The sequence below is a fragment of the Castor canadensis genome, chromosome 2, assembly GCF_047511655.1.
Source record: "Castor canadensis chromosome 2, mCasCan1.hap1v2, whole genome shotgun sequence".
NCBI lineage: Eukaryota > Metazoa > Chordata > Mammalia > Rodentia > Castoridae > Castor > Castor canadensis.
In genome coordinates, this window is record NC_133387.1 from 1765170 (window position 1) to 1783795 (window position 18626).

Sequence of the window (18626 nt, forward strand, 5' to 3'; positions counted from 1 at the left end):
CTTTACGCAGCCTGCGCACCTAAGTGTTCTTAGTCAATCTGGTCATGTGGCCTCTAAAGTTACCCAAGCAGGAGGTCATCCTCTGTGTTGTGAACAGAGACCTCCTGCTGTGGTTCCAGAGGGCCTTAAGGAGTCACTAACACTACCGTCAACTATTGTCAAAAGAAATAGCAAACTACCAGCTATGCCGATGTCAAAATAGTTGTTCTTGTCAGCTGATTATGGTCAGCCCTCCATGTCCTCAGCCAGCAGGTTCCAGGACCCTCAGGAATACCAAAACGTTTGGATGCTCAAGGCCCTTACCTGTGATGATGTAGCATTTGCATATAACCTGTGCACACCCTCCCTGACTGCTTTAAGTCAGTTGTAGCGGAGGGGTGCCATTTTTTTGCTCCCTCCCTTGTTAGAGCAAGCTTTTTGTCTCTTGATCCTGGTTATTACTGAACCTAACTGGGCTTAACTGGGGGTGACTGGAGATTCAGAAAAGACACAGGATAGACAGACAGACAGAAAGTGGGATCAGGTGTGTTGGGCGCTTGGCTGGAGACGCACAACCCTCATTGCTTCTTTTCTCTGTCTTTATTCTTTAAGGCCTTGCTCCTAGCAGTTCTTTAAAACCTTGCTTCTAAAGTCTTCTCTAAAACCTGGCTTAAAACCTCTTTTCTTAGACTTGCTCTGTCCCATGTTTTCTGTTAGCTTATCTTTAGCCTAATCTCTCTTAGAGTCTTTTGCCCCCAGGCTTGCAGCTTTTCTTTAGCTTTCTCTCTTTAGCTTTCTTAAAGCCTCAGTGCTCAGACTTGCAAGGTCTCAGTCCTCTATCCTGCATCATCCCATGTTCTCTTTGGCTTTTCTTTAGATTCTAAAGCCTATGTTAAAGTTCTTTCTTTAGCTTTCTTTTTCTAAGGCTTTTGCTAAAGTTCTCGGTGCAGACTTTCCATCAACCCCTCTTTAGCCATTCTTCTCCGTTCAGCAATTTCCCTTTAGCAATTCTTTTCCCTTCCAAAAGCTTCCCACACCAAAAAGCCCAAAGCAAAAGCCCAAAGTGAAAAACCCAAGGCAAAGCCCAAAGCAAAAGCCCCAGGAAAAAAGCAAAATCCCCCAGCCCTCCTTCAGGGCCTTTTATAAACAGTGGTGATGAGGTGAGCCATCATGAATAGATGATGCTGGGGCATTGCAGGTGAAGGTTGCTTATAAAAGTGAGGAGTGGACCCATTTTTCTCTCTGTCACATGTGTGCTTTCTGGGTCTGCTGTCCTTGCCACATTTCATCCCTCTTCTCTTGGACTTCCCAGCCTCCAGAACCATGAGCAAATAAACTTCTAATACTACGACCCAGTCTGTAGTATTTTGTTATAGTAGAAGAAAACAGACCAAGACAGGGCAGGAAGTGATTGGAACCTTTGGAGTTCTACCATCCAGACTCTAAGTATCCTTTCCCTTAAGTGCTACAGACACACAGGGGTTTAAATGTGCTGATTCCCTGTTGGAGTTTCATTTTTTATCAAACATTTGGCATATGCAATGTGTAAATAAACACTGGAGTTTGGGTAAAGAAGCAATTATTTTAAGCACAATTCTTGTTATGTGCTGCTCAAAAAGACAAGTCCTTAGTCACGGAGCACTTTCCAAGGGTTGAGGATGGAGGGTGGAGTGTCTACAGAGGGGTCAAAAGAGAAAGTTTTGTGAAACTGTTTCGAATCCTACAGTGGTGGTCCCACCAACCTGTGCACATGCTAAAACTCATGCAACCCATGAATATGATCAAGGTATTTAAACATATGTATGAGACAGAAAAATGAAACCCATTGGTTGTTTAAAATGGTGGGGGGTTAAGAAAGAATAATGCAGTGAATTTGATCGAAGTGTATTACACGCTTGTATGGGAATGCAACAATTAACCCCCTTTGTACATTAATATATGCCAATAAAACCCCTCCTATAACCCAGTACCGGGGAAACTGAGGCAGGAGGATCCCAAGTTTAAGACCAGGATGGGCTACAAGTGCTACTGTGTCTCAAAACACACACCACACACACACCATACACACACCATACACATGCACACATACAATACACACACATACACACACACATATACACACATACATACATACACATACACACACACACACCATACACACACACATGTATACACACACATACACACACACACACCATACACATGCATACATATATACACACACATACACACACACACACACACCATACACACCATACAGATACACACACATATATACACACACATACACACACACAACCAAAACACCTCACATAACTTATCAAAATCAAATCTTTAAAAAAAATATTTTGACTTCTTCCTTCCTTTTATTTCTTTCTCTTGTCTTATTGCTGTGGCTAGGAATTCCAGTACTATATTGAATAAGAGTGAGGAGAGTGGGCATCCTTGTCTTGTTCCTGATTTCAGAGGCAATGATTTTTTTTAAAAAGTCACTTTAACTGTATGATATCTAAAAGAAGAAAAAACTTTAAAAAATGTATAACTGGAATAGCTAAAATTATAAAAATGCAGAAACTGGCTATGATCAAAACTAAGATTTTATGCCTATGTATACATTCTTCAGGATGGAAGGAATTTTATGGCAGATGTGGTTCTATTTATCTACTTATTTATCTTTGCAGTGCTGGGATCAAACCCAGAGCATCCTGTCTGCCAGGCAAGTGCTCCACAACTGAGCCACACTCCCAGTCCCTAGATGTGGTTTAACTCTTTTAAGTATATTTGTATTTTTGTCAACATAGTACATGATTTTAGAAAATAAAATTGCAGGTTGGCACTTATGGTGGAAAGCGATTGGTGCCATATGTGGACTTTGTGCTGTGAGAGGCGACAGTTGAGGTCTCCTGGGACCCTCTCCTGCTCACTTTCTCCTCCCTATGTGTGCTTCCTTTGGCAGCACTTCTCCTTTAAGCAGCACACATTCTACCTTCTTCTTTGTTCCACCAGTTGAATATGCGCTTTTTCAATAAGAGTATCTCCACCTTCAGCAACCCCTTCACTTTCGCTCCCTTCTTGCTTCTCTCATCGTCACAGCCTTGCTCTTATGTTTTCAGCGATGATGACATTTACATTCTTCTGGGATCATAATGAAATCTGTGCTTCTCTATACGTTGATTCTAAAATTAAAAGCCACAATTGTGCTTACCTTATTATGCTTGTAAGTACTCTTCGCCTCTGCTTCTAGGAAGATGGAGTAGACATGTTTTCCCCGTTCCTTTCAGTAAACACAGCTAAAATCCTTAGATGCAAAACAAGCGTGAGAAGCGCTGAACACTGGAGAGAAGCAGAGCTGTTAGGGATGCTGGAACCCAAGGGACACTGTGGGGGCGAGTTCCCTTGGCTTTCTTAAAAGATAGCATATGTATTCCAGAGTTGGAGCTAAAGAAGCCAGCAACTCAGGAACATTTGTGGACACAGTCAAAAGAGCTGCTCTTTCTAGCCAAGGAGCCAGGAAAGGGAAAGCCTCCAGGACAGAAGACTTTTAGATAGTAACTGCTGTAATCAAGTCAAACACGATAGGAAAGCCCACCCCGCTAATGTCAACAAAGGCTGGATGAGGGGGGCATGGATGTTCATCCTGCAAGGCCACAATAGCTGCCCACTGTCAACACTGCGTGGCCCACAGGAGGCCATGTGAAACACCGGGGCTTTGCACCCATCTGGCGGAGATGGTAGAATTGTTTGAGAAAGACTTTAATACAGCCACAATAAAAATGCTTCAAGTAAAGCAAAGATCTCAGAGAAGAAATGCAAAATATAAAGAATGGAAAATTCAGAATTGAAAAAAATAGCGACAGCCAAAATCAAAAGCTCAGTGGATGGATGACCTCAGCATAACAGCGAGGTCAGAGGAAATAATCAGGGGACAGAACCATAGAAATTACAGAAACTGCACCACAGAGAGAAGTGACTGCAAAAGAAAAGTATGGGTGTGCACCAAGAGAACTTACAGCTGTGTTCCAGGTGCTCCAGAGGAGAGGATATTAGGGCAAAACCAACAACGCCTCGAAAAGGAGTACATGCAAAACACCAAGGATAAATCAAAATGAGTTCTAAAACATCTTCAAGTAACAGGAAGAAGGGGGAAAAATGACAGGAAAAAATCATGAAATGATGAGCTCCAGTCCTAGTGTATGAATAATTACAGAAATGAGAATGACCTAAGAACACTAGCTAAGAGAGATTGACAGAGTAGACTTAAAGAATATGAACCAGTCTGTGCTGTACAGGGAAGGAATTAATTTCAACTACCAAAAATATGGGCAGTTTGAAAGAAAAAGGAGGCAAAAATATGTATAATGCAACATTAATCAGGAGAAAGCATGGTTATTTAAAATCAAATAAAGACAATTATCAGAAGCAAAGGGATGTTATATAGTGATGAAAAGGTCAATTCACCAAGAAGACAGCAGCCTTAGTTGTATATGCATTGAGTAACAAAGCTGCAAGATGTATGAAGCAAAAAAACCTGGTAGAACTGAAAAGAGAAACAAGCAATCCATGGTGACAGCTGATAGAACAAGACCAACCTCAGCCTGGATGGAGCAGAGCTCAGCACCCTCAGCCAGTTCTCAAAATGGTACAGTCCCTCCGGACGACAGCTCAGCACTTTCTTTAAAAACCAAATGTTCATGCCTGTAATCCTAGCTACTCAGGAGGCAGAGATCAGGAGGATCATGGTTTGAAGCCAGCCCAGGGAAATAGTTTGCAAGACCCTATCTCAAAAATACCCAAAACAAAATTCAAATGGCCAAAAAACACATGAAAAAATGCTCACCATCTCTAGCAATAAAGGAAATGCAAATGAAAATTACACTAAGATTCCACCTCACCCCTGTTAGAATAGCCATCATCAGCAACACCACCAACAACAGGTGTTGGCGAGGATGCGGGGAAAAAGGAACCCTCTTACACTGCTGGTGGGAATGTAAACTAGTACAACCACTCTGGAAAAAAATTTGGAGGCTACTTAAAAAGCTGGACATCGATCTACCATTTGATCCAGCAATACCACTCTTGGGGATATACCCAAAAGACTGTGACACAGGTTACTCCAGAGGCACCTGCACACCCATGTTTATTGCGGCACTATTCACAATAGCCAAGTTATGGAAACAGCCAAGATGCCCCACCACTGACGAATGGATTAAGAAAATGTGGTATCTATACACAATGGAATTTTATGCAGCCATGAAGAAGAACGAAATGTTATCATTCGCTGGTAAATGGATGGAATTGGAGAACATCATTCTGAGTGAGGTTAGCCTGGCTCCAAAGACCAAAAATCGTATGTTCTCCCTCATATGTGGACATTAGATCAAGGGCAAACACAACAAGGGGACTGGACTTTGAGCACATGATAAAAGCGAGAGCACACAAGGGAGGGGTGAGGATAGGTAAGACACCTAAAAAATTAGCTAGCATTTGTTGCCCTTAATGCAGAGAAACTAAAGCAGATACCTTAAAGCAACTGAGGCCAATAGGAGAAGGGGACCAGGAACTAGAGAAAAGGTTAGATCAAAAAGAATTAACCTAGAAGGTAACACCCACGCACAGGAAATCAATGCGAGTCAATGCCCTGTATAGCTATCCTTATCTCAACCAGCAAAACCCTTGTTCCTTCCTATTCTTGCTTATACTCTCTCTACAACAAAATTAGAGATAAGGGCAAAATAGTTTCTGCTGGGTATTGAGGGGTAAGGGGGGGAAGGGAAGGAGCAGGGGCCGGGGGTAAGGGAGGGGGTGGGAGGAAGAGGGGAGAAATGACCCAAACATTGAATGCACATATGAATAAAAAATAAATTAATTAAAAAAAATACCCAACACAAAACAGGGCTGGTGGAGTGGCTCAAAGACATAGAACATCTGCCTGAGTGAGGCCCTGAGTTCAAATCCCAGTACCATCAAAAAAAAGAAAAAAGAAAAGAAATCCCAACAAGTGATTACCACCGACACCTGCTGCAGGGCCAGGCAACTGCACCCCAGATGAATGAACACTGTTCACGGGAAAACCTGTGTACACATACGTATGCTTATGGTAGCTTTATTCACAACAGCCACCAACTGAAAACGATGCAGACATCTTTCAGCGAGTGGGTGGTGAGATGGTGGTGTATTCATACTGTAGAAAACTAGTCTGCAATGAAAAGAAAGGGGCTGTTGACATACGCCACAGCTGGATAAATCGCCATGTTGAGTGGAAACAGAGAAAGTGACATGCCACACGCTTCCATGTCTATACCTTCATGAAGTGACCGAGTCACAGAAGTGGAGAACAGTGTGGCCAGCGTGGGGGGGGAGAGAAGTGGGTGTGCCTGTGATGCCGCATTGGCAGAAATCGCCTGAAAGGTGCATCGTTACCTGTCACTGCGTGTAAATGTGTGATCGTCTTGAGAGGAAGTTCTGTTGAAGCACACTGTTCACTTCCTTCTTGAGCAGTGTGGTAGATGTTTCCCTTTGTCTTTGGGGCCTAACATACGGACTCCCTTCTGTTTGGGGAGCTCCCCACCCCAAGTCCTGGTGAGAGGGTCACGCTGGCTTCACGAATCCCAATTTTCTTCAATTGATGATCAACTGTCACAAAGTGTCATCCTGATCTCCGCTATGTGCTTCCTGGAGGCAGGAGAGGGCAAGTGTCCCTCTTTTTTGTCTCCCTCCCCCCATTCTCTGATTCCCATCCTTTAATAACTTTCTAATCAGGGGGAGAATACCGGAGGTAAATTTCTGTATATGTGCATTCCTGAAAATGCTTGTATTTCACTTTCGTTTGATGGGGGTGCAGAATTTTAAGTTAAACATAATTTTTTCTCCCCAGAACTGAGAAAGCATTGCCTCATTCTCTTCTACCATCTAGTATTGTTTATGAAAAGTCAGACACCAGAGTGATTCTTGGCCCTTTCCGTAATCTGAAATGATGTGCCGAGATGTAGTGTGCTGAAAATTTTCACCCCAAAGGCCGTGTTCCTTCATCCTGTGATTTCTGGTGCTGCCTTTAAGCCGTGTTCACCCCCCAGTTTCCCCACCCTCACAACTTCCTTCCATCCGTGAACTTAGGCTTCTGGGCTCAGGGCTCCTCTTGGGTTCTGGGCCTGGGTTTTGTGCTGCCCCTGCCCTGCTTCTGGTTGCTTGAAGTTTTGTTGTTCTTGGGGTGGTGGTGGTTTGGAGTTTGTTTTCAGACCAGTAAATCCTGGCCTATGGTTTCTGTTTGAGATTTACTGCTGCCTGTAGCCCTGACATACCAAGAAAAGAACAAACATTTTTAATAAAGTGAGGGCCTTTAATTATGTGGTCTGAGTTTCCGCTACGCTTTCCTTCTCTTTTGCTCTCAGGAGGGTTGGCATCTGCAGCTTACTTGGCTGCCAACGCTTGCTGTGCTCTCTATAGCGTGGGATAAACTGTGCCTTCCCCCCCTCCAGCAAACTAGGCCCTGTGGCTGAGACCTGACTTCGAAAGGGGTCGTTGTGGATGCATTAGTCACGATGAGGTCCTGCTGGTGTAGGGTGGTCCCAGTTCAGTGAAATTGGTGTCCTTGTAAGAAGAGACACAGACACCCCTGGAAGATAGGTGTCAAGATGAAGGCCAGCATGGGAGCGGCGCAGCTGTAGCTCGGGAGTACGAGGGCTGTGCTCAGAAACTGGGAGAGAAGTGCAGGACACACCCTTTTCGAGCTCTCAGAGGAGCAGGGCCTGGCCTACAGCTGGGTTTCACACTTCCTGCCTCTGGGTCTGTGAGAGACTAAATTTCTGTTGTGTTAAGCTGCTGTGTCTGTGGGGATTTGCACTTACTATGCACCAGGACGCACTGGAAGTGGGACTGACAGTGCAGACCTGCCTGCCCCTGCTATGTCACCTGGAGGAATCCTCAAACCCCACAGCTGTCCCTGTGCTCTGGAGACAGCACCAATAGCCCTGCTCTGGTTTCTGGTAAGGGTTAGCAGATGAGGAGGAGTGGGGTAGAGGTGAGGGATGAGGGTTTAAGACACAGGCACCTTCACCGTAGGGTAGTTACCGATGGCTAAATGGACCAAGGGTCACCGTCCCACAGTCAGGTGCCTCCTTCCTGCTCTTTCTCCCTTGCTGGGTTTTGGTACCATCCGCCTTCCTGCAGGCTGAGGTGTGAGAGGACACAGAAGGGACAAGAGCAGAGCAGGGCGACCCACTTGGAGGCTGTGGCCACATTCAAGTGAGAGATGGTGCCGTGGATGAGTGGTACAGGGTACAAGTGGGGAGCGTCCTGCAGCGGGGGCATGCATCCCAGGGTTGGATGTGATTACAAGAGCAGAGAGACGTTGTGGTGTTGCCCAAGCTGTTACCAGCTGGAAGTTACCAGCTCTGTGATGGACAGCGGAGGGAGCAGATTGTGGTCAGGGGTGAGGGCAGAGGTGCTGCCTTGAATCCACACTAGGTATGGGATGGATTCCTCGAGGTTGGGCAACCTCCGAGGGCAGGACCAGGAAGTGGAGAAAGCTGGCCTCCCATGATTTCGAGGCCTTTGACTCTGCAGAGTGCAGTCCATTTGAGCACTTCTCAAGCTTGGACACGCACAAGTCCCCTGGGGCCTTGTTAGAATATGGCTCCAGTGCAAGGCCTGAACATCCGCGTTTCCAGAAGGGTCCTGGATGGTGCTCATGCTGCAGGCCTGCTGAACACAGAGGCACAAGTTTCCATGGATGGAAATGAGAGGGGAACCCCTCTGTGAGAAGGTGTTCAGGCCCTTCGGCCACAGGCCATTGGGATTTGGGATCAGCTGTTCACTGGGTTGGTCTGGGGATCACAGCTTGAAGCCAAGAAAGTTGGTCCTTTTGGTAAGGAGAGGAGATGGGGGAGAAGAGCTGAGGGCCTGGCATAAGCTGTGCTGGAGGGTAACCCTCCCACTGGGAAAATGGCAGAAGGCAGGCCTCATCCCAGCTGCCTCAGGGTCTCAGATCTGGGATGCACTCTTGGGTCTCTGTAGGACCTGCTGTCCACCATGTCTAAGTGTGAATTAAACAGCAGGTACATGGCAGGAAGAGTCCCCTGGGAGGGCGTGCAGACAGACAATGGCTGGGGAGCCCTGAGGGCCTGGAGGGGGATGAGGAAGGGCCAGAAGAGCACATGGAGGAGGAGTGGGTTAGGGTTAGAGATAGGGCTAGAGCTAACCAAGGGTCTTGTGAGAATGCAATTCTAGGACGACCCGTGTAGCTTGGCCTGGCAGGATTTCTTCCTTCCCTTTGAAACAGCAACAGTAAGAACGGCAGCTAGGATTCATTGAAACATCTCTGTGTTCCCTCCATGTTCTCATTTGCTCCTATGAACGACCATGTGCCGCTGTGCCCCTGGACAGGTGGACTGTCCAAGGCTTCATCCATGTGACACAGTGGAGCTGTTGGTGGAGGGGTCCAGGTCTGGCTCCACTCCACTCCTGAGGCCCCCATCCTTGGGACAGGACCAAGGACAGGACAGTCCCGATGGGAGCATGGCCAATGGGGGTGTGCAATTCTGCCCCCCACAAAAATAAAGCAATGTGAGACTTTAATGTGTGCAACATTGCAGCACAAAACTGTCTGAAACGAGTGCTGATGCATTCCTGTCTGTCCTGTGGCCAGCGCAGGAACAGACGTGAGGGACAGGGACCGGGTTGGCCCTAGACAACACTCTCGACAGTGAACCTTATGGGTTGACTGAGGGAGGACTGTGGAATGCTCTTTGCCTGGGCGCTGCTAGGCAAGACGGTAGGGTCCGTCCTGTGTCAGCTGGGGACGAAGTTTCTGGCCACCACAATGGGACTCTCGTGTACTCTGTTGTGGGTGGGAGCATATGCTCTGATGGCCTCCTGAAGTTCATTTCACTGCCAACACACTGTCATTCAGGCTCCTGCTTTCTGAGGTATTTGGAAATGAAGGAAGAAGCCACAGACCTGTGCTCTACAGGCTGGCTGCTTATCAAGTCAGATCTCTTCCTTCCCTTTATGACTCTGAGCTGGGACAGTAAGAAGCTGGCCTCTGTTTCCAAGGAGCTTGGGTGGGATCTGCTTTGGGGTGACCAGGCCAGCAGTCAGCCTGGGGACTCCTTAATGCCTAAATGCTGAGCACACAACAGCTTATTATACACACTTTCCTTTTCCCTCCCGACCATTACGTAGTGTGTTCCATTGTAACATATACATCAACCGTGTGTGAAGCTGAAAAATCAAAATACGCCACTGTATGGGTTTGTCGTTTTGTTTTGTTTTTCTGAGATGGGCGCCTAGTATGTTGCTTAGGCTGGCCTTGAACTTGTGATCCTCTTGCCTCTCTCATTTCATGTATGTACCTAACCAGTTCCTGTGGAATAGCCCTGTCGTCGTTTCTGTGAGCTGGGGTGCTGGGGTGACCCTCCCCACTGGCTAGTGGTCTGCAATGGGGTATTAACACTGGGCCTCTCTCAGAGGCCAGCATTTCAGTTGGTTAACATCCTCAAGCCCTGTGACATAAACCTGTCACAAGAGTTGTCCTTGGTTTACTGCAAGGCCTTTTTGAGCCATAGGTTAATATATTAATGAAGACGGTGGCTGCTACCCTACATTAAATAATGACTGTGAATGACTGGAAGAAAAACATCCTCGTGTCCTCCTGCCGTCACAGATTGATGAGAATGGATCGCCCTGCCAGCAGAACACAGAAATATTACAACCTTTTATTCCTCTGCAGCCGGGACGAGTGTGTATCCGTTCCTACATTATTACAAAAAAAAAACCTCTTACAATGATTCTGAGCTAAAAACACATTAAATCATAACTTTAATTATATCGAAACAGGACCCTGAGATTCTGCAGCTAATCTATTTCAATCTTGGCATCTCGTCCTTCCCCATATTTTATTTCTATTTGGGTCGTATTAGTCAACTGGGCATAAGCAGCAGTACTTATTTATCTTACTAGTTTATTTTGGCAAAGTAGTAAATTATGATAGAATTGTAATAATTCCTCAGTTTGGATACATCTTACAATCACATACAAACTCAGACATTTTGAAATATGGCCTAAGTCCAATATTGACATTCTCTTCTACTTTTCCAGAGGAGTTTAAGTGGTTTGGAATATTCTGTATACCTGTTTTTTCCTTTCTGAAACTTTCCTGTTCAGAGCTTTATTTGCTGCATTTTTTCTATGTGCAAACAGACACGAAGAGTCATAGGGTGTGACACTGAGATTTGAGCTAGAGGAGAAAGTGGCAGGTGGGGCCTGTGCACCCGGGAGATATTGCAATGAACCCAGAGTTATGCACAGGCAGCGGGTCCCCTTCCTGCTCCTTTCCTCCTGGCCCTCACTGCCTGAGCACCGGCTCCTGGCAGAGGCTCCTGGCAGTGCTCACCCAGGGCTGCCTCTCCTGGGGCAGGGCCGACAGGGTGGCCTGGGAGGCCTCCCAGGCCAGGCTCAGTAACTTGGTCTATACTCTTGCTCTAGCTTCATGGGCTCAGAAAGTCCACTGCAGTCGGTGAGTCCAGGACTGCCACACCGGGAGCACATTTATGCAAGTGCTGCTGAGAGCGTGGGGTTGGCCAATACTCAGTGAAATGATGCAGAACCAGGCAACTGGGTTGCTTGTAGAACCAGCTTGTCGCCTCCTGTACCCAGGTCTCCACAGGAAAGCTAAACACCAGCAAGGCTGGTCTTGAGGACTGGATAGTGAGAACTTGGAGGGAAGGACTGAAGGGAGGAAGTTAGCTGCTCACTGTGCAGGATGACGCATACCACGAGAGCACAATAGCTCGTGGTAGGCACTACCATGCTGGGGCCCGGGGCTCGCGGGTGAGCCCGTGTGTACCTGCTGCAGCCTCCTGCAAGACCAACCGTGCAGTGGGCTCTGAAGCCCATCATTCCTGTAAGGCTTAAGAACTTCCTTTAGCCATTCTTTAAGGTAGGTCTGTTAGTGGCAAATACTTTGAGTTTTCTTCTTCTGAAAAGGTCTTTGTTTTCCTTTTTTTTTGAAACAGGTTCTCACTATGTAACTCAGACTTGCCTGGAACTTGAGATCCTCCTGCCTTAGCCTCCTCAGTGCTGGGACTACAGGCGTATACCACCAACTCACTTTGTTCTTGAAAGATGGTTTCACTGGGGTAAGAACTGGAGCTTAACAGTTCTGTTCTGTCAGTGATGACAGATGTGCCACTTCCCCCATCTGTGGCTTCATGAGGAACATCAGCTGCCATATGAATTGGTACTTTCTACAGATAGTGCATGATGAACTCAGGGCTTTGTCCTTGCTATACAGGTACCACTTGGGTCACACCTCTGGCCCCTTTTGATTTAGTTATTTTTCAGGTAGGGTCTTGTGTTTTTTGGCTTGGGCCAGCCTGGACTTCGATCCACCTACTTAAGTCTTCTGCATAGCTAGGTGACAGGCACACACCACTATGCCCAGCTTTTTTTTTTTTGTTTGAGAGGTGGTCTCACTAACTTTTTGCCTTGGCTGACCTTGTACCTCTGTTTTCCCAATCTCTACTCCCTAGGCAACTGAGATGTTTTTAGTCTCCAGGAATTCCTGTCGGGACTATGTTCTGCTTCTTGAATCTGTAGGTTTGTGCCTTTTACCACATTTTCCAAGTCTCTAAACATCACTTCTCTTGAGCATTCTTGTTCTCCTGTCCCCTGGAGCCCCGTAACATGGACACTGGGTCTTTTGTCCCACAGATCCCTGAGGCTCTGATCTATTTACCTTCTTGTTCAGACAGGTGAATGCTCCTGATGTGTCCTCTGATTCACCGATCCTGTCCTTGTCACCTCCACTGCGTCTTGGAACCTGTTTGGTGAGCTTCGTGATTGTGTTTTCCTGTTTTACAATGTATGTCAGTTCTAAAATAACTTCTTTTTCTTTCCTGAAGTTTCCCTTCTTCATTTGTTTTCAGGGAATTTGTAATTACTCCATGAAGCATGTTCATTTGTTTATCTATTTGCTGGTGCTGGAACTGGAACCCAGGGTCCCACCATTGCTGAATATATGTCCTACTATAGAGCTGCACCCCAGTCCCTGAAGCATTTTTATTGGTTTTGGTTAAGTCCTTGTCGGGTCAATCTAGCCTCTGATTAACATGGGTGCTGGCATCAGCTGGGCCACACCTCCAGCTCTAACATCTTTCGTTTTTGTAACCAGTCATCCTGTTTGGCATAGAACTTGGCTGACTTTTGCAGGCTGTGGTTTTCATGATGATCAGTTGCTTACAGTCTTGATGGTGTGAGTCTGGTCTCATTTGTCTGTGCTATTGGGACTAAACAGGGCCTTGCTGGTGCCACCTGAGGGACAATGGGCTTCTCCAGACCTGGCCACCTGCACTCTACAGGGGCGTAGGGTCTCTAGCCCCAGGGCTGGAGTGCTCCCCAGCTGGGTGTGGGTCACTGATGGCCAGGGAGCTTGGGTCAGCCCCTGGCTAGAGTTCTAGGACTACCTAGATTTGTTGGCAGGGTTCCTGCTTGACTGAGAGGCAATGAACCCACATGGGCCACCTTGTGTTCAGGACTTGGGTCAGAAAACGCTAACCTGGATACTTGTGCTTCTGGTTGTGAAGCTGTAAGATGTCCTGCTGCTGTGGTGTCCATACAGCTTGAGGACCCTGAATGGTCCACCTTCCTACTCTTACCTTTCCTACTTCTCCTTTGGGTCTTTCTCAGCCACCTAATCTGCACTTTATCACCTTATCCTGTTAATTTATCAATTACCTGGGACTTCAATTAGTTAACTGATTAAAACTGTCCTCCTGAAGAGCAAGTACAGGACAGCTGAGCCATCTGAGTATTGTTCTTTATTTATGTGTTTGAGAATTTACTTATAAACTTTACGTATGTATTCACAGCTCCTACAACAGTGCTGAGTGCAGAGAAAGTCAATATTGACGAGAAGGGAATAAGTGGAAATAAAAAAGAAAAATAGGTGAGTGGATGCAGAAGTCTTCACTTAAACAAGGTGTCAGGTTTCCTTGTGTAGCACTCATCGGACAAGGGTTCATTTGCCTCCTCGTGTGCATGAGGGTGGTGGGCAACCCCTGACGGAAGGAGGGACACCCCTCTGACTCCCCCTACACACGGGGAGCGTGTGAGGGGTTCCGCAAGGCTATAGGTCATGCTCTGCCCAGAAGAGCCAACCTGGGTGAGCTTCTGCTCAACGTCCTGTAGGCCAGACTCACAGCAATGGCTTCATCCCCGACTTGCGCCCACTGCCCAGCTCAGGGAGGCAGGAAGATCTTTGTCTCATCCTCATAGTACTGAACTGATTCCTGCCTCAGCGCCTCCACCAGTGATCAGGTCACCAGTGGAATAACTGGGCGAGAGCTATCAGTTGCTCTCTCTCTCTCTACCAGTTGCTCACATCACTTGCTCTCTCTCTCTCTTTGGGAAGAGGAAAAGGAACCTGAACAAACAGTTGCCAGCCCACAAGAGCCCCGAGACTCCTGGTGCAACCTTGAATGGCACTGCATTCCTTCACAGTTAGTCTGTGTGCCTAATACTATTTAGTTTTCTAATGAGACAGAAGTGGAAGATTGGGATTTTTACGGAGTTAGACATTACCTTTGTAAGTCAACCAATTTAATTATTGTCCGGGATCAAGGATTTTTACCCCAAGTCCACTACTTGTTATTGTAGCCTGCCTAAGAGGAGCAAGCCACATTGCATTTAATTGGAACATTCACAACTTCAGAATAAAGCTTATGCCTGCTAATTCTGGAAATTAACCTGATTTATTCTCAATGCTTCTGAAATGAATCTTTCAGAAAAAGAATGGCTTATGTTTTTTTTCCTTCAATGACCTAACTGCAGAAATTGACTCAGTGACTTAAGAAATCTGTCCTCATTCAATGTGACTTTTCTTTTTCTTTGTGATACTGGGGTTTGAATTCTGGGCTTCAGGCTTGCTAGGTAGGTGTTCTATTGCTTGAGTCATGCCTCCAGCCCTTTTTGCTCTGCTTATTTGCAGATGGGGTCTTGTTTTTTGCCGCGGCAGGCCTGGATCTCAATCATCCTATTTTGACTCTCCTATCATTGTGGGAATAACAGATGTGTGCTCTCATACCCAGCTTTTTTTCTGTTGAGATGGGTCTTGTAAACTTTTGTCCACACTGGCCTGGAACTGCAATCCTCCCGACCTCAGCCTCTCAAGTAGTGAGGATTACAGACATGAGCCACCAGTGCCTAGTTACAGTCCTCCTTTTATGCTCATGTTTTGTTTTTTTAGGTCTAGTTTCTGCATATAAGACAAAAACATGCTGTTTTTCTTTCTGAGCCTGGCTTAGCATGATGAGCTCCAGTTCCATGCATTCTCACGCAACTGACATAATTTCATTCTTCTTTATGGCTGAGTAAAACCACATTTTCTTTATCTATCCATCAGCTGATGGGCACTTGTGCTGATTCCATAGCTTGCCTATTGTGAATAGCGATGCAGTAAACACGGGTGTGCAGGTGCCTCTATGTATGCTGACTTACATTCCTTTGGTCAGATGCTCAGGAATGGTGTGGCAGGACCATATGGCAGGTCTAGTGTTAGTGTTTTGAGGAGCCTCCACACTGATTTCCATAGAGAATGTACTAGTTTACATTCCCACCAACAGTGTGTAAGGGACTCCTCCATCCCCCATCATCACCGGCATTTGTTATCGTGTGTTTCCTTGACAGACATTCTGACTGGGGTGAGGTGGAATCTCAGGGTTGTATTGACTTGCGTTTCCTTTCTGGCTAAGGTTGCTGAGCATGTCTTCATGTATTTGTCATGTGTACTTCTTTTGAAACTAGTCATTTGCCCATTCATTGATTGGATTATTTATTCTTTTGGTGTTTTAATTTTTTGCATGAAAATGAAAGGGCTTAAGTTTTTGGTGTTTAATTCTTTGTGTATTCTGGATATTAAACCCGTCAGATGTATATCTGGCAAAGATTTTCTCCCATTCTGTGGGCTGTCTCTTCACCCTGATAATTGTTTCCTTTGTTGTACAGCTTTTTAATTCCTGAGTTCTCGGGTCCTATTCAGAAAGTCATTACCTGTGCCTGCATCATTTAGCACAAATACCCAATCCTCAGTTTCTGTTTCTGTCTCTGGTTCTCTTTGGCTGTAGTGGGGTTTGAACTGAGGGCCTTGTGTATGCGAGGCAAGTGTTCTACCACCTGAGCCATGCCTCCAGCCCTTTCATTCTCAATCCTCCACAACATAACTCAGACAAAATTATTCGCCTATACTCCAGGTAAGATAGTAAAAATATAAACTGTAAGGTGACAATATAACATAACACAATATAATGTAACGTATACTGTTACTTATAGTGAAACATGGTGTATCTAATTGGGACACTGTTACCTACCCGAGTCCCTTCCAAGTCCTCCTAAACAGACTGAAGCCAGGGGATAGCAGGAGGGACGTTGTCACTGAGGTGCTAGGGTTGTCACTCATGCTGGGCACAGATGACGGGCAGGGCAGAGTCTGAGGTTACAACTAATGCCGTAACAAAGGCTTTACACTGAAAAACCAAACCCAAAACACCTCTGACTGGGAATAGAGCCATACAATTTTGATAATGTGAGTCATAAACACTACTGGCAGACCAAAAAAACATGATTGCAAAATATTTTTTCAAATCAGCAGTTTTCACAGTGCTCACAATAAACATTTATCAAGGAAGCCAACTAATACAGAAACACCCGCATCCCTTTGGAATACCAACACATGTTCTGAGAGCATTCTGAATGCGTAAATTGCAGGTTGTGTTTTCTCCACACGCTGGCCGGATATAATTCATGCAGCTGCTTCTTCTTGCCCTCAGAGCCTCCTTTGCGCTGTGCATTGCAGGACTGTCAGGCTGGATTTATATGAAATAGGACTTCTGCAGGTGGGATTATTGATGGCGAATGGACGATTCACCAGGAATTGGAAATCGGAAGTACTTCTGAAAAAAACCCTTTTCACTTGAAAGGGCTATAAATCTGCAAATAATCTTGAATTCACAAGCAAGCCTTTTATGCAATAAGTTGATAGCAAATATATTGCTGCACAGTCACATAATTGCCTTAAAATCTACCGTAGTTAGAAGTGTATTGTAGCTCCCAAATTGTAATAATAGTAAAAGATAAAAGGATGTTTTTACTCTTCATTTTTTAATTTGAGTAATGATATTTTTATTCTTTACTCTTTCCCTTGGGTTTCACCTCTTATCCTCATGTGTATAAAACAAAAGCCAAATGGGTTATAAATCAAATTAAAAGCCCAGTCTATCAGGAAGCCCCCACCCACATTTTGTAGTTATATAAAAGCAGATTTTGATGAATGAGAGAAAGGGAAGTTTTATCACCCCTTTGAATAAGCAGAATCACAGTTTGGCAGAGGTCATTTCTAGGTCAGGTCATCATCTCCTCTAAACAAGACCCATGGACCGAAGAGGGCAGCCAGGAGCTGGACTGTGTAGACAGGTGCTTTGCATCTATAACTTAGAATTTTTAGCTTGGCCAGCTAAAAGGGGCACTTATATCTGTGTCTGTCTCTGCATCAATAGTTATACCTATATATAACTATATATCTGTAATATTTACATATAGCCGTATCTGTAATATCTACATCTGTAATTATAAATAGATCCTTATCTATATCTGTCTATACCGATATGTTTAGCCATATCCATATTCACATCAATGTCCTAACTACACTCATACCCCTATCTATAACTCTTTCTCTTTATCACATACACACTTAACGTTCAGAGCCTTTCTGATGTTAGTTTTGTCTGTCTCTGGAACCAAGATGAATAGAAGAGACAGCGCTAGATTTGGCACAGAGAATCATAGTTTGGAATTGGTTTTACCATTTATTAGCTGTGCAATCCTGGGTATATTATTTAACCTTATCATATTTTAATTTTCTCATCTGTTAATAGAGATGATAATTCTTATTCATCTTGTTTGGTTATTGTGAATTTAAACAATAGATAATATGTTCTTTGTGGGTGATAAAGTACCACATGAAAGTCAAACGCCACTATTCAAATTTTTTAGATCCAGTTTTGGAGGTGAAATAACTTAGAATAAATTCTTGTTTTAAGGCTCTTCCCCAGAAAACTGCTATGATTTATTTTGCTGTGTCCATGCTAGGAGGATCTGTGGTGCTAAAGAAAGGGTAAAGAGTCCAGGCACCTGCCCTCTAGCTAGGGCAAGGTCAGGAGGCGGATGTGTGCTAAGCCCTGACTGTCCTGGAGTTTGTTTTCGTACCTGTAATGCTGTCAGTTGATTACATTAAAACACATAGTCCTAAGGTTCATTCCAAGACTAAGTCCATGGTTAAAGGAAAATGAAGTGTGAAGATAAGTAGGAGAAATAAACACTTTTGACCCAAAATATTCCAATACTCCTATTCATGATGAGTGCCCTGGTTTCAAGCCTGCAGTCCTTTCAGGAAAGGACGGGTTGCTCCAGGCACCACAGAGTGGTTGTGGACCAGCCCTGCACTGTGCCCATGCAGTGAGGGCTGTGGCAGGGGCCTGGAACTACCAACATTGCCTGTGGCGCTAGCGCCCCCTGCCTGCACTCAGGGTTCAGAGCATGTTGTAGTTAACTTCAAGAACTAAGGACTGCTCTGCCCCTCACTAAAATCAGACAGGTGA

The 18626-nt window shown here is 45.3% G+C and overlaps 1 long non-coding RNA gene across 1 annotated transcript; it reads left to right on the top strand.

Annotated features, from left to right (window-relative positions):
• Positions 1-11549: 11549 nt before the first annotated feature.
• On the top strand, positions 11550-14801 carry LOC141416922 (uncharacterized). Its single transcript, XR_012441556.1, has 3 exons — positions 11550-11914; positions 12725-12803; positions 13845-14801. It is a non-coding gene; the product is annotated as an uncharacterized lncRNA (long non-coding RNA).
• Positions 14802-18626: the final 3825 nt, after the last annotated feature.